We start from the raw sequence: 12056 nt of genomic DNA, 5'->3' as shown, positions 1-12056 counted from the left end.
TTTGAGAGAGGTGAGGTCAATAAAACCAATTAATTGGCCTTTGGAATTGAGAAGCGCCGCATAAATAAAATTAATTAAGGAGATGATGATTCATGAAGGCACTACTGCTGACATGTACGGATAAAGCCATCAGTACTGATCCAGAATTAATTCCATGCCAAGTCAGCTTAATTTCTTCATTGCTTGTAGCGCGTCGACTTTGCCAGTACTGTAGATCGATGTATCTTTTTCTTTTATGAGTTAATTAGGTATATATTGGTGGTTATTAAAATACATATCATTAATGTTTGTTTGGTGTTTTGGATGCATGCATGAGCCATGAGCCATGAGACTGTTAATTATGTTTCGGTACAGGAAATTTATGTCATTTTTCTGAAAACAACTTATTAGAGCGAGGGACCGGAGACAATTAATTTCTATGTAACATCACTGATCACTTACATTATATTCGCCTAAACGTACAGGACCAGGACCAGGACCAGGACCTATTTAATTATCCAGCTCCATAGACCAGATCTAGTCAATGGAGATATTTTTTCCAAATTAATTAATTACAAATTCACTAATGATACGCTTCTATTTTATTCTACTAATTTTCATATGTTAAATCTCAATTTAATCATACATTTAATTTGCCTGAAAAGTGAAAATTGTTCAGACTACAAATCATATATTTGCTAAATCGGATGACTTGGAACAAAAGAACATAAACCTCCGACCCTAGAGGGAGGTGAATAGGGCATTTTTAAAATTTAATCTAAATTATAAAGTTCGAGTGTATCATAAAGTTATTCTTAACGGAAATTTAGAATAACTTTGTCATAAACTAAAAATATAAAGTAAAGAGTAGAGTTTAGAGACACTTGACATGAGAGTTGTTTACGGAGTTCGGCACTAACGCCTACGTCTCCGGGACCCGCGACCTTCGAGATGGCGCGCCTTTCTTTATCCAATGAGAAATGATTACAAAGTGAAACCGGTGAGCCCTTACAATCTCTTGAGAAGTCACACGGCCCGAACAAGGAGCACTAAAGGCTCAAGTTGGCCAATCTGATTCGCGAGGACTCAAGGATTGCCAGGGTGAGCACTACAGCTCAAAGTAGTAAATGGGTTGATCACGCAGGATCACTCTAGGAGTTGTGTAATTGATTGAATAAGCTTGAGATTGATTGTGAGTATTGAAGTTTAAGCACATAAGCAACAATGACTTTTTCTAGATCTGAAAATACGAAATATTGAAGTTGGGGGCAGCTAGAGTGTCAATCCAAACCTTGGAATAGCTTATATTTATAGAGAGCTGCCAAAAAGGAAGTAAGTGATCCCGACCATTGCAACGGTTCATGGACTGTTACAACGGTAGGGTAGTTTGAAAGGTTTGGCTATGCAACGGTAGAGGACCGTTGTAACGTCCCCACAACAGAAATCATCTGACTTGTTTTCCGGTTGGGACCGCTTGAATTGATTTAATGCGGTGCAGTCATTTCTGCGACTTGATTTATTCCGTTGCAACGGTAGGCCTCACTTTGTTCAGTCTCAAGCTTATTTTACCAATTTTACATATTAATTGTCTTTAATCTTGAGTTATGCTTTTGTCATCCATACTCTTGTGCTTCATGACCACATCCTCGATGTTATATTACAGTTTATCAATTCATCCTCGATGTGTATTTACTTGCTGGTCAGTACGTACTCTTTTTAGCGCCTCACAAACCATGGTTTGTAATACTTGTATTTTGTATGCAAGTGTTACAATCCATAAAAATAATAAAGTTAAAACAGTGCGATCGAATGAATGATTTTTCCTAGCAAGCAAACAAAGTGTTTTTGTTTTTTTTTACCATTTTGTAGCTATAATATCGAAAAAAATAGGTTATGTGATCTTCATTATTTAGTAATGATTATTTTGAATGCTTAATAAACTAAATTATATAACTTTTTTATACTAGTGACGAGTCGGCGTGTTGCGGTGGAGATTAACATAGTATTACATTATTATTGTACTTCAATTGCATTAATGAGTTTATTACATTTTGTATGTTTGTTTAATTACTATCTCGTTTGTAATTGGTATTAATTATATATGTTGCAACATATATATATTGCATAAAATATTAAGAGAGCATTAATTTGTTAAAAGAAGAAAAGAATAAATTATATGTTAAAATAACAAAAGATTTATTACAGTGTCAGAATCTAGAAAAGACGAAGAAAGTAGATTCAATGCATAAATTTGCATCTCCATCGATCGCTACCAATTTTCACACCGATCCGACCAAGTTGTATGATCGATTAGATGCAAACCAGTTCGCTATCGCTCTGGATCTCTTGTAACAAGACTTGATATTGGATGAAATATATATTGAAATATCACATTTATTTTATTCATTCATTCATTTGTATCACGCGCGCACAAAAGTAATACAACTAAGTTTTTACTTTTCACATGTACAATGACGTAGCAAGTTAAAAATTAAAAATGGGTTTACATTTTATTTTATTTTAGAATGATGATTGATAAGATGAGAGGGTTTACATTAAAAATGATTGATGAGATGAGAGGGTTAAATATTAAAAATGAGCCAGCTTAAGGTTTTCTTACATTTTACGTTGCTGGATTGATTAAAATCATGACATGAATCTAGTCAAATCGAACTTATTCCATTATTAATTTGTTACGCTGCTGAAATTTTTTCCTATTATAAGTTATCATTATATTAACAATTTTGAGCTCTGATTTAAGTTTGGTTCCTGCATTATTAAAAAATTGATGGTTGTATTCATTAGTTACATTATTTGAGATTCGAACCTAAATAGTTTGCGAATCAGTTTCGAACGAATTATATTCAGCTTAAGTTTGATTTGAATAAGATTCGAACTGAACTTATTTCATTTGTTTCAGAACAAACTAATTTAAAATCAAATTAATTGCAAACTTTTTTTTAATCAAACTCAAATCGAATCACAAACTACGACTAATTGAGACTAATATTTTTTTATGTTAATATGCCAGTTTAGACAATACACTTCTATCATCATGAGATTTCCTCGATATCAACGCTAGCTTTGACATCGCAATTTCTTTTCCAGTAATATTCACTATAGCTAGGATTGTGAATGCAAGAAATAAATAAATTATATCATAAAGAAATCTAACACACAACCTGACAGCAAGTTATTTAACAATATTGCTGCTATATTTGATGTTGATTGCCGATTGAAACTAATTCGAGACTTATTAGATAATAATCTTTTTGCGGAAGGATTAAGTTAAGAACTGATATATCTACTAACAATTGCTTCAATTCCATGATTCCATCTCAATTCTTGGTTCGGACCCTCTACTTTATTGAACAAATTTCAGAAAAAAAAATATCATAGTCATTTATATTGCTTTTATCAAATGCAACCACAATTTCGTCTTTTGGTGTCTTAATTGATTTCGTGTCAATCTAACAACAAAACTTAATATGTATCGCTCACAAAAAAATCTTAAATATATTTTGCTAGTTCATTAGTCAATAAATACTTGTAGCTAGTATGGTTCTTTATATGCTTATTTATGTTTACTTTTTTAATTAATTCAAGACATGTAGATCTTTGCAATTGTTTTGATCGATTATTTTCACTACAACATAAAATAAATCAAAAGTTCAAATATATGTAGTTTACTTTACAAACAAAGGGAAATTATTACTCTAACTCTATGTTGTTATATGTTTGTTTCTGACTGATTTCTAAAATAAAATCACACATGACAGTTTTTGTCAGGTTCTCACAAAAAAAAAATATTGTCTTAAAAAATATCAATACCATATTTTCAATTTTTTTTTCAGTAATGTGTTTTCTGTGAAGTTCCACAGTTTCCATTCATCACCTTGACTATGTCAGTGCCTAGCTAGCAGTAGACTAGTAATTTTTTTTTTAGCACGCTTATGTACTTGTTGGATTTTATCTATTTGAGAAATAACCTTCTAATATTTGAAATTTTAAAAATATATATGATAAATGGGATGTGCCGAAATTGCACCTCAACCTTTTCTTCTTCTCAGTTTAATTTCTAATTAACAAACACACTCTAATAATTCAACTTATTATATATAACTCAAACATTTCTGGATAGCTTGCTAAATATATATATATATATAATTCAAATAAGACAAAATTTCATGAATTTGTTTTATCTCTCGTCAGTCAATTTTTTTATTAAATTTAATTAACTATTTTCGAACTGTACTTTTTCACATATCAACTGTTGTTCTAGCAATAATTTTTTTAGTCTATTTGACTAATTTGCAAAAACATACAATTATTGAATTTTACGATTTCTTCTATTTTAGAATTATGCAGGTTCAAGTCAAATGAAATTGCAATATGGAATACTTGAACTGAAGAAATCATGAAGACTTATCAAGAATGTAAATTGTAAAATCTAAACTTGGTAAAGTGTTTTTGATGTTGTTTCAACAGGATAAAAACGTTGGTAACGTTTGTAAAACGTTATAACGATTATACCTTAAGAAAACGCTGTGAAACAACTCGATCAAAGTCAAAAAAAGTCAAAAAACTGTGCTGTAACGTTTTCTGTAACGTTTTAAAACGTTGGTAACGGTTTAAAACGTTGGTAATGTTTTAATTAATTTCCAAACTTCAGAAATTCCTGATTTTGATCAAGTTTTTACAGTGCAAAACGTTATGTAACGTTTTATAAACGTTGTAACGTTTTTGAAACGTTTGTGTAACGTTTTGGTGCAGCTCTCGGACTTTTGAAGGCTCATAAAACGTTACCAACGTTTCTGAAAAACGTTGTAACGTTTTAGCTCAATCAGCTCATTTTTGAGCTGCCACTATAAATAGACCGAAGGGATCACTTTCAAATCCAACCTAGCCGTCCCTAAACTTCAAAAGAGGCGATTTTCTGAGAGCTTGGTTCCACCATTGTTGATTGAGCTTAAAACTTCAATATCTCTCAATCAATCTCAAACAACCTCAAATCCACTTCACTAATCTCTAGTTAGATTAGGTTAGAGTGATCTATTGAGTGTTTCTCTTGTTCTCGAGTTGCTCGTGTGACTTCCCTTGGTTGTAAGGGCTCGCCGACGCTCATCTCTCGTTGGCCGTGACTTCCCGTTTTGTAAGGGCTCACGGTTCACAATTGTAATCCTTTCATATTGGGTAATAGAAAGGCGCACCTAGAAAGAGGTTGCGACGCCCCGGAGACGTAGGCCATTGTTTTGCCGAACTCCGTTATCATCCCGCGTGTCAATTTCTCTAAACTCATCTCTTTTACTTTCAATTGCAATTTATTTTCAGTTTTTGTTCATTTAGAGGTGCCCCTAAGTTTAACATCAACAAATCCTACTATCTTAAAGTTAGATATTATTAATTGTGTATTGCTTTCTACTCTCTTCACATGTTACACAGTAAATAAATCTACATGTCAAACTGGACCGAACGATGAATATAAATCTACATTGCCATAAAAACATGTGAATTAGAGGATTTAATTAATTAATTTTGTTCACACATTCACTTCACTATTGCTAACATTTAATTTTGTTCATTTGTTTTGTGTCATTCCACCCATGTCAGTTAACCCTTTTAAAATCTTTGTGTTTTTTTTATTATTTCAAATACGTATATAGTGTGTGCTTATCACTTTAGTTTGGAGGATTGAATCCTTATTCTGTGTTTTAGGAAAATATTTTTTCTTTGAATTTGTTTTTATGCGTAGCTTGTGATCACTAATTCAAATATGAATCAACCAATTTTTTAAGGAATTTGCTATAATTAACTCTGGGAACTTAAATGAAATTCACCTTTTTCAAAAACTTTGAAACATATGGTCCTTACCTCCTAAATTTTTTAACAAAATATTTTATGAGACCCGCTTTTTTCTATTGGATTTAGATTCCTATTTAGAATTTCATATCCTTCCATATCTCTTTCGATTCAATCATTCAATACCAAAAATAAAAAAATGGTAAGGTCGAGATTTGAATTTGAATGCGAACCACAATTATCGTTGGTAATGAACCGATAAGACATTTAGACTAAACAATTCCCTCAAATTTCGTGTTGGAAAATCAAGATCTTCAGCATAAATAGTTAATTGTTTTTACAGGGTTAGATTATGAAATCACAAAATACAAAATTCTATTTAACTGTTGACTTTCAAAACGAGAAGCAACTGATAAAATGGAAAATACAATAAAGAAAAATAATAATGAAACCGTTCCAAATCCGGACTGACTCATTCCTTTCAAAACCGCTAATGACCCCTCATTTCGTAAATACACCTCTTAAATTTCAATAAATTTAGACAAACTTCAACCTCAAAAGAGTATCGTCTTGGTTGATATGCTTTTCTTTTTTTTGGGCTTATGTCAGAATGAGACATGTAATCTAGACTGGCCGCTTTCCATTATATTTTTTTCTGAATGTTAAATTTATATTTTTGGGCTTCAAGTAACCAAGTTTGTTATTCACTTATTTGATGTTTATGGTAAGCAATGCATTAATTAAAAAACACGTCGTTTGATTTTTATTGGTTCTTAATCTATTTCTTTCGGTTTTTATCTAATTTCTATTGGAACAAAAGATGTGATCTTTAAAATCTGTAATATTTAATCTCTAAAAATGAAAGATTGGAGAAGATTTTGGCCGTACGATGCAATCAATAGGATCACTGGAAAAGATGTTGTTCGAATATCATGAATTCCCTTTTTTAGAAATCTTTCTGTTGCATTAGCCATGTGACTCATTGTGCAATATATCTTTTTATTAAAAGCAGGTTTGAATCTTGATAACTTCTTAAATTCACCTCCTCCACATTTTTCATTAACCTTTTCAATTCACACCTGCATATTATGCCACACACCTTCCATTATTTTTTAGCATTCAAACAACTATTACAGGATCTGAGTCACTTATCAAAATCATATTTCAATATCTGCCATTAACTATTAATTTCAATTTTATGCATCTGTGTAGGAATCTCAAAATTTAGCAAATTGAATTAATTATGCAAATTGACAAATTTAGGCTAAAAGAAAGAAGGAAGAGTATGGGAAGGTGAAAAGGGTTGAGATGAGCATTTAAGTTATTAAACAAAATTTGTCAATGAAAGTGATCTGGATCTCGATGAGCCCCAAATTGAACACTTGCTACAATTAATCTGCCAAGGCAATTAGACGTGATATATCTTTTACCTACCTCAATTTTACATAATTGAGACAATTTTAACGTATATGTATAAAAATAAGAATAATTAATGACAATACTTGTGAATAGAGTTTTTATATAAATAATAAGATGAATGACATTTCTGTTATCTCTCACTTTCTAATATGCAAATAATTAAGGTACTTTTTGGTTTATTATGCAAAAGAAAATGAGGTATGATTATGTTATCTTTCACTTAATTAATATTTATCGCATAAGTTACTGCCCTTACCTTATCAAACTTTAGTTATCATGCAAGAGAGTCCATGTTTAGAAAAGTTTCAGAATACTTACAGCTGACATTGAATTTTCTATAATGGTAAGTGATTTTGTGGTCATTTTTATCTTTATTTGATTAATTTGTAGTAGGTTCTTTAGTTTCAGTACAAATTTAATTAATTTTATTTTTATCTTAATTAATTTGATAAATTTTATCTTCTCTATAATGAGTTATCGCAACTAATCATACTTGAACAAGGAAAATCTCCGAAGGAGACTCTTCGTGAGGTACAAAATGTAATTCTATTAAGTATATATATCTACAATCTTGAATGGCTTACTATATTGTAGAATGAACAAATGCTTAATTTGTTTAGAGATTGTGCACCATTGATAGATTGTCACTTAATCAATGAGAGAAAGAGTTAATAGTGGTAAGTAGAAATCGATTTGGTCAAAAATGGTGTCTTTTAATTTGTTCAGGCCCACATGTATATATGTATATTGACTCAAGAGAGAAGGTAAAACTGGATTTGGTGTGTTTCCTTAATTTCCTATCAGTAAATCGACGGACATACACTTTACATTTAGGTTCTTAATACCTTGAAACAAACTTGTTTGACTATGCAAGGTACTGAGTTTGGAAGAGACATCTTTTTGGCCTTGTAGCTAGACCAAAGCGTGCACTTCGTTGGCATCATATATAATTCCTAGCTATTGTATTCCTTTTTCTAGGCAACATCATCAAACCTACTTGACCTGTTAATTTTACAACGAAATATTCATGTTTTATAAGTTTTTATTTTTTTTATTTTTTTTATTTTTTTTTTGTATTAGTTGACTTTTGTAATTTAGACACATTTTTTTCTTTATTTCTACCTGTTTAAAAGATATAGAAGAAAAATCTTAAAAGAATATTTGGATCATGTGATTTTCTACCTATTTAAAAGTAATACTAGAAATGACACGTGGCTTTTACCTACAGAAACAAGAGAGAGAAACCTTATACTCATTCCTTGTCTCTTTCTCCAAATTAGCTAGTATCTGAATTTACTACAATAAACAATGTTTTTTTTTCCAGATTCAAAAATCAAAACAGTGGCCTATGGGCTGTGATATCACCAAAAACAAACAAAAAACCATCTTATATTGCACTTAATTCCTAAACTAGTTAAGTGCTCACGCCCTGTAATGAGAATTAATATTATTAATTAAATTGATATAATTTTTCAATGCAAGGAAATTATGATGATTAGTAAATTATGAGCTCTTCACTTTTTTTTTTTTTTAAAAAAAAAAACTACCTTTTCTTATTTCTTCAGTTTCTTATCTCCATTTTGTATTTATTCACATGAATCAAATATTCCGGACCATCCAAAAATACTGATCAAACAATAAGTCACATGATTCGAATATTCTCGACCATCCAATAAATACGTACTTCATTATTGCTAATTTTTAGTTGTTACAATTAAAATTCTATTTTGTATAAAAAAATATTCGGAATTTTATATATTGTGTTTGTTATACGTCTTTAAGATTAATTTTTAGTTAAATTTCTTATGCATCTTCTTTTTAAATTATATCTTTCGACATTAAATTATTTCACTTTTCTTACATTTTCTCAATTTAAACAATTACACTATTAAAAAGCATGTGTTGCTTAGATTGGTCCGAATTATAATGAAAGAGTTCGAATTTAAATTCAATCAGTGCGTTAATGCAAAGAATGAATACTCGGTAAAGTTATATCCAAGTTAATTACCTTGTCATTGTCATTTATGTCGATTTTATGTGGCTGAAACATAATATATATCATGTGAAAAAATAATTTAGGATTTACACTACTCATTTTCCATGCAAATTTGTAGTGGCTTCTGAAGCCAAATTTTTTAATTAATATCTCAAATAAATTAAATAAAAAATTACAAAAATTCCCAATGTATACAAGATACTACTCATCATCAGTTGGATACTTTTGAAGATAGTACTCCTCTAACACAATCGAGGAAAGGAGAAGAAGAGTTTCAAGGTACGTACGTAGACAGATGTCATTCAACATGAATTAGATATACTTGTTAGCGATCTATATATGCGCTATCACGGGCAATGAAATTAAGTCTCCTTTTACATAACCTTGTTTTACACGTGGATTGAAAAAAAAAAGAAGTATATTTTGCTTTTGGCTTACTCGATGTTGTTTGAGCTGATAAGTCCATGTTGTATATTTCATCGAGCATGCATTTTTTGTATGCGCTAACCAGGAGTAACCAAGATAATTTAAACAATTTAGGACGATTGGAATTGAACACATACATGTTGTATAATATTAAAAAAAATGAAAAGAGTCACGAAGGAATGAACAATAAATTTCAAAGTCACATAGAAGATGGAGCGAAATTCAATCATAGTGGAATTTGAAGTCTTCAATCATATAATATTAACCTTTGCTTATATATATCGGCATCAAATTCCAAGAAGGCGGGCGTTTGATTTTTTTTTTTCCCTATGATTCAAGACACTGAGGATACAAAAAGATATGCAAAGCTTCAATTTAAGGAAGGGGAGCTGCATATTTATGATGTCTAGCTCTGCTCTCCATATATACCTCTTGTGAATATAAAAATAACACTATTGACTTAATTTTTACATGTATGCAAAAGGAATCTGATTTGCTACTGTCTAATTAATACTCTGATTAATGTTCAAGAAACAAAACCAATGGACACGCATAGGGGTGCACAAAAAATTCGAGATTCGTGATTCGATTCGAGTTTGATTCGAAAAAGTTCGAAAAAAATTCGATTCGAAAGTAATTCGGTTCGAAATTAATTCAAACCAGTTCGATTCGAAATTAATTCAATTTCGAATTCGAATCTGGGTAGATTCGGTTCGATAGGTTCGTGAATTTATAAAGGTTCGAAACTCCGACTAATATTGACCGTCCAATTAATTTACGTCGCCAGTATTCTTTCTCCATCTCTCTCTCGCTTAACCTAAACGCCGAATTTCGCTCTTTCCCAATCGACTTTTTTCTCTCTCCGATCAAAGCGCTGGTGCATACAGCGAAGGTTTGGAGCTCTTTCCCTAGTCGAAGCACAATATCTCTTCCTTTCCAAACCCCTCTTCTTCTTCGCCTTCTCTCTTGATTGCAATATTTCAGCCAAATAATCCAAATCACGAACTTGCTGTGATGATTTTGCACGACCTAGAAGGACAAGTTTCGATTCCTCTCTTGGTGGATGTGGTCTTCTGGTAGTTTCGAGGCCAGAAGGATTGCAGATCTGATTGAGCAGCAGTCAGCATCAGAAATTTCGAACTAATTTCGAATCAAATCGAACTAGTTCGAATTATACCGAATCAAATTCGAACTGGCCTTTTAGGTTTGAAATTGATTTCAATTTCGAACTGAGTTTGATTCGAAATTATTTCGAATTCGAATTCGAACTAGGGCAGATTCGATTTGGTTCGGTTCGTTTGCAGCCCTAGACACGCACAATTAATTTATTCAAAGTTCTTTTCAAGAATCAAAACTAATTAATTAATATATATGTCTAATACATTTTGAGGAAATTAATTACGTATGAATTGAATTATATATGAAGTTGCTACATTAATTAATTGGGATATAATAGCACTCAACACCTTAATTCACTTGTCAAAATTTACAACAAAAATGCTACACGTAATATTTTGATCCTACAGAAAAAAAAATCTCCATCAAAATATGTCTCTCTCTCTCTCATGATCGAGTTGATAACCATATTATAAAAAATAGCATGTAAAAGAGAATCAATCAATTGTTATAATTAAATCTAAGAGAAAAGAAACATATATATCTTTTTTGGAAGAAAGCATATTCTTTTCGCTGCAGCTTAATCAATAATTATTTCAAACCGCAGAAGATGAAATTATAGTTGCATATAGATTATGGTCCCCTGTAGTCTGTAGTAGTATGAAAAATTTCAATACTAACTTATGGTACAATGTACCAATGAGGATTCCGGGTTCATTTCACATTTAATAAAACAATGAGATATAATTCTATTTGCTATCCTCGGTATATACTATATACATGTACAAATATATGCCTCTATTTATATAGCGCTTTAATTAATACAAGTCTCAACTGCGCTCAAAATTTTGTCTACACATGATATATGATCTCTAGACTAGGCACTATATATATATATACACACTATATATATATATATATATATATATATATATATATATATATATATATATATATATATATATATATATATATATATAGAGTTAGGCTGGGGTGCTATGGATAGCATAGAGGCCTCTATGCTACGGCTCAATATTCGAGTTTTCAAAATCCAAACGGTCGATCTGAACCGTTCATCTTATTCTCCATATTAATATCTGCTTGGAGACCAAATTTTACATTTTTCTGAATTTTTTTACTATTTATTAAGTATTTTACAAAATTGTTGATCCAACGGTGGCTGCACAAAACAGTAAAACCGTTGGATTAGCGATTTTCAAAGTGGCTTAATAAATAGTAAAAAAATTCAGAAAATTATAAAATTTGGTCTCCAAGCAGATATTAATATGGAGAATAAGATGAACGGTTCGGATCGACCGTT

Source organism: Carex rostrata, chromosome 11 (assembly GCF_964058835.1).
Source record: "Carex rostrata chromosome 11, lpCarRost1.2, whole genome shotgun sequence".
NCBI classification, from domain to species: Eukaryota; Viridiplantae; Streptophyta; class Magnoliopsida; order Poales; family Cyperaceae; genus Carex; species Carex rostrata.
Note: the sequence above shows the minus strand (reverse complement) of the source record.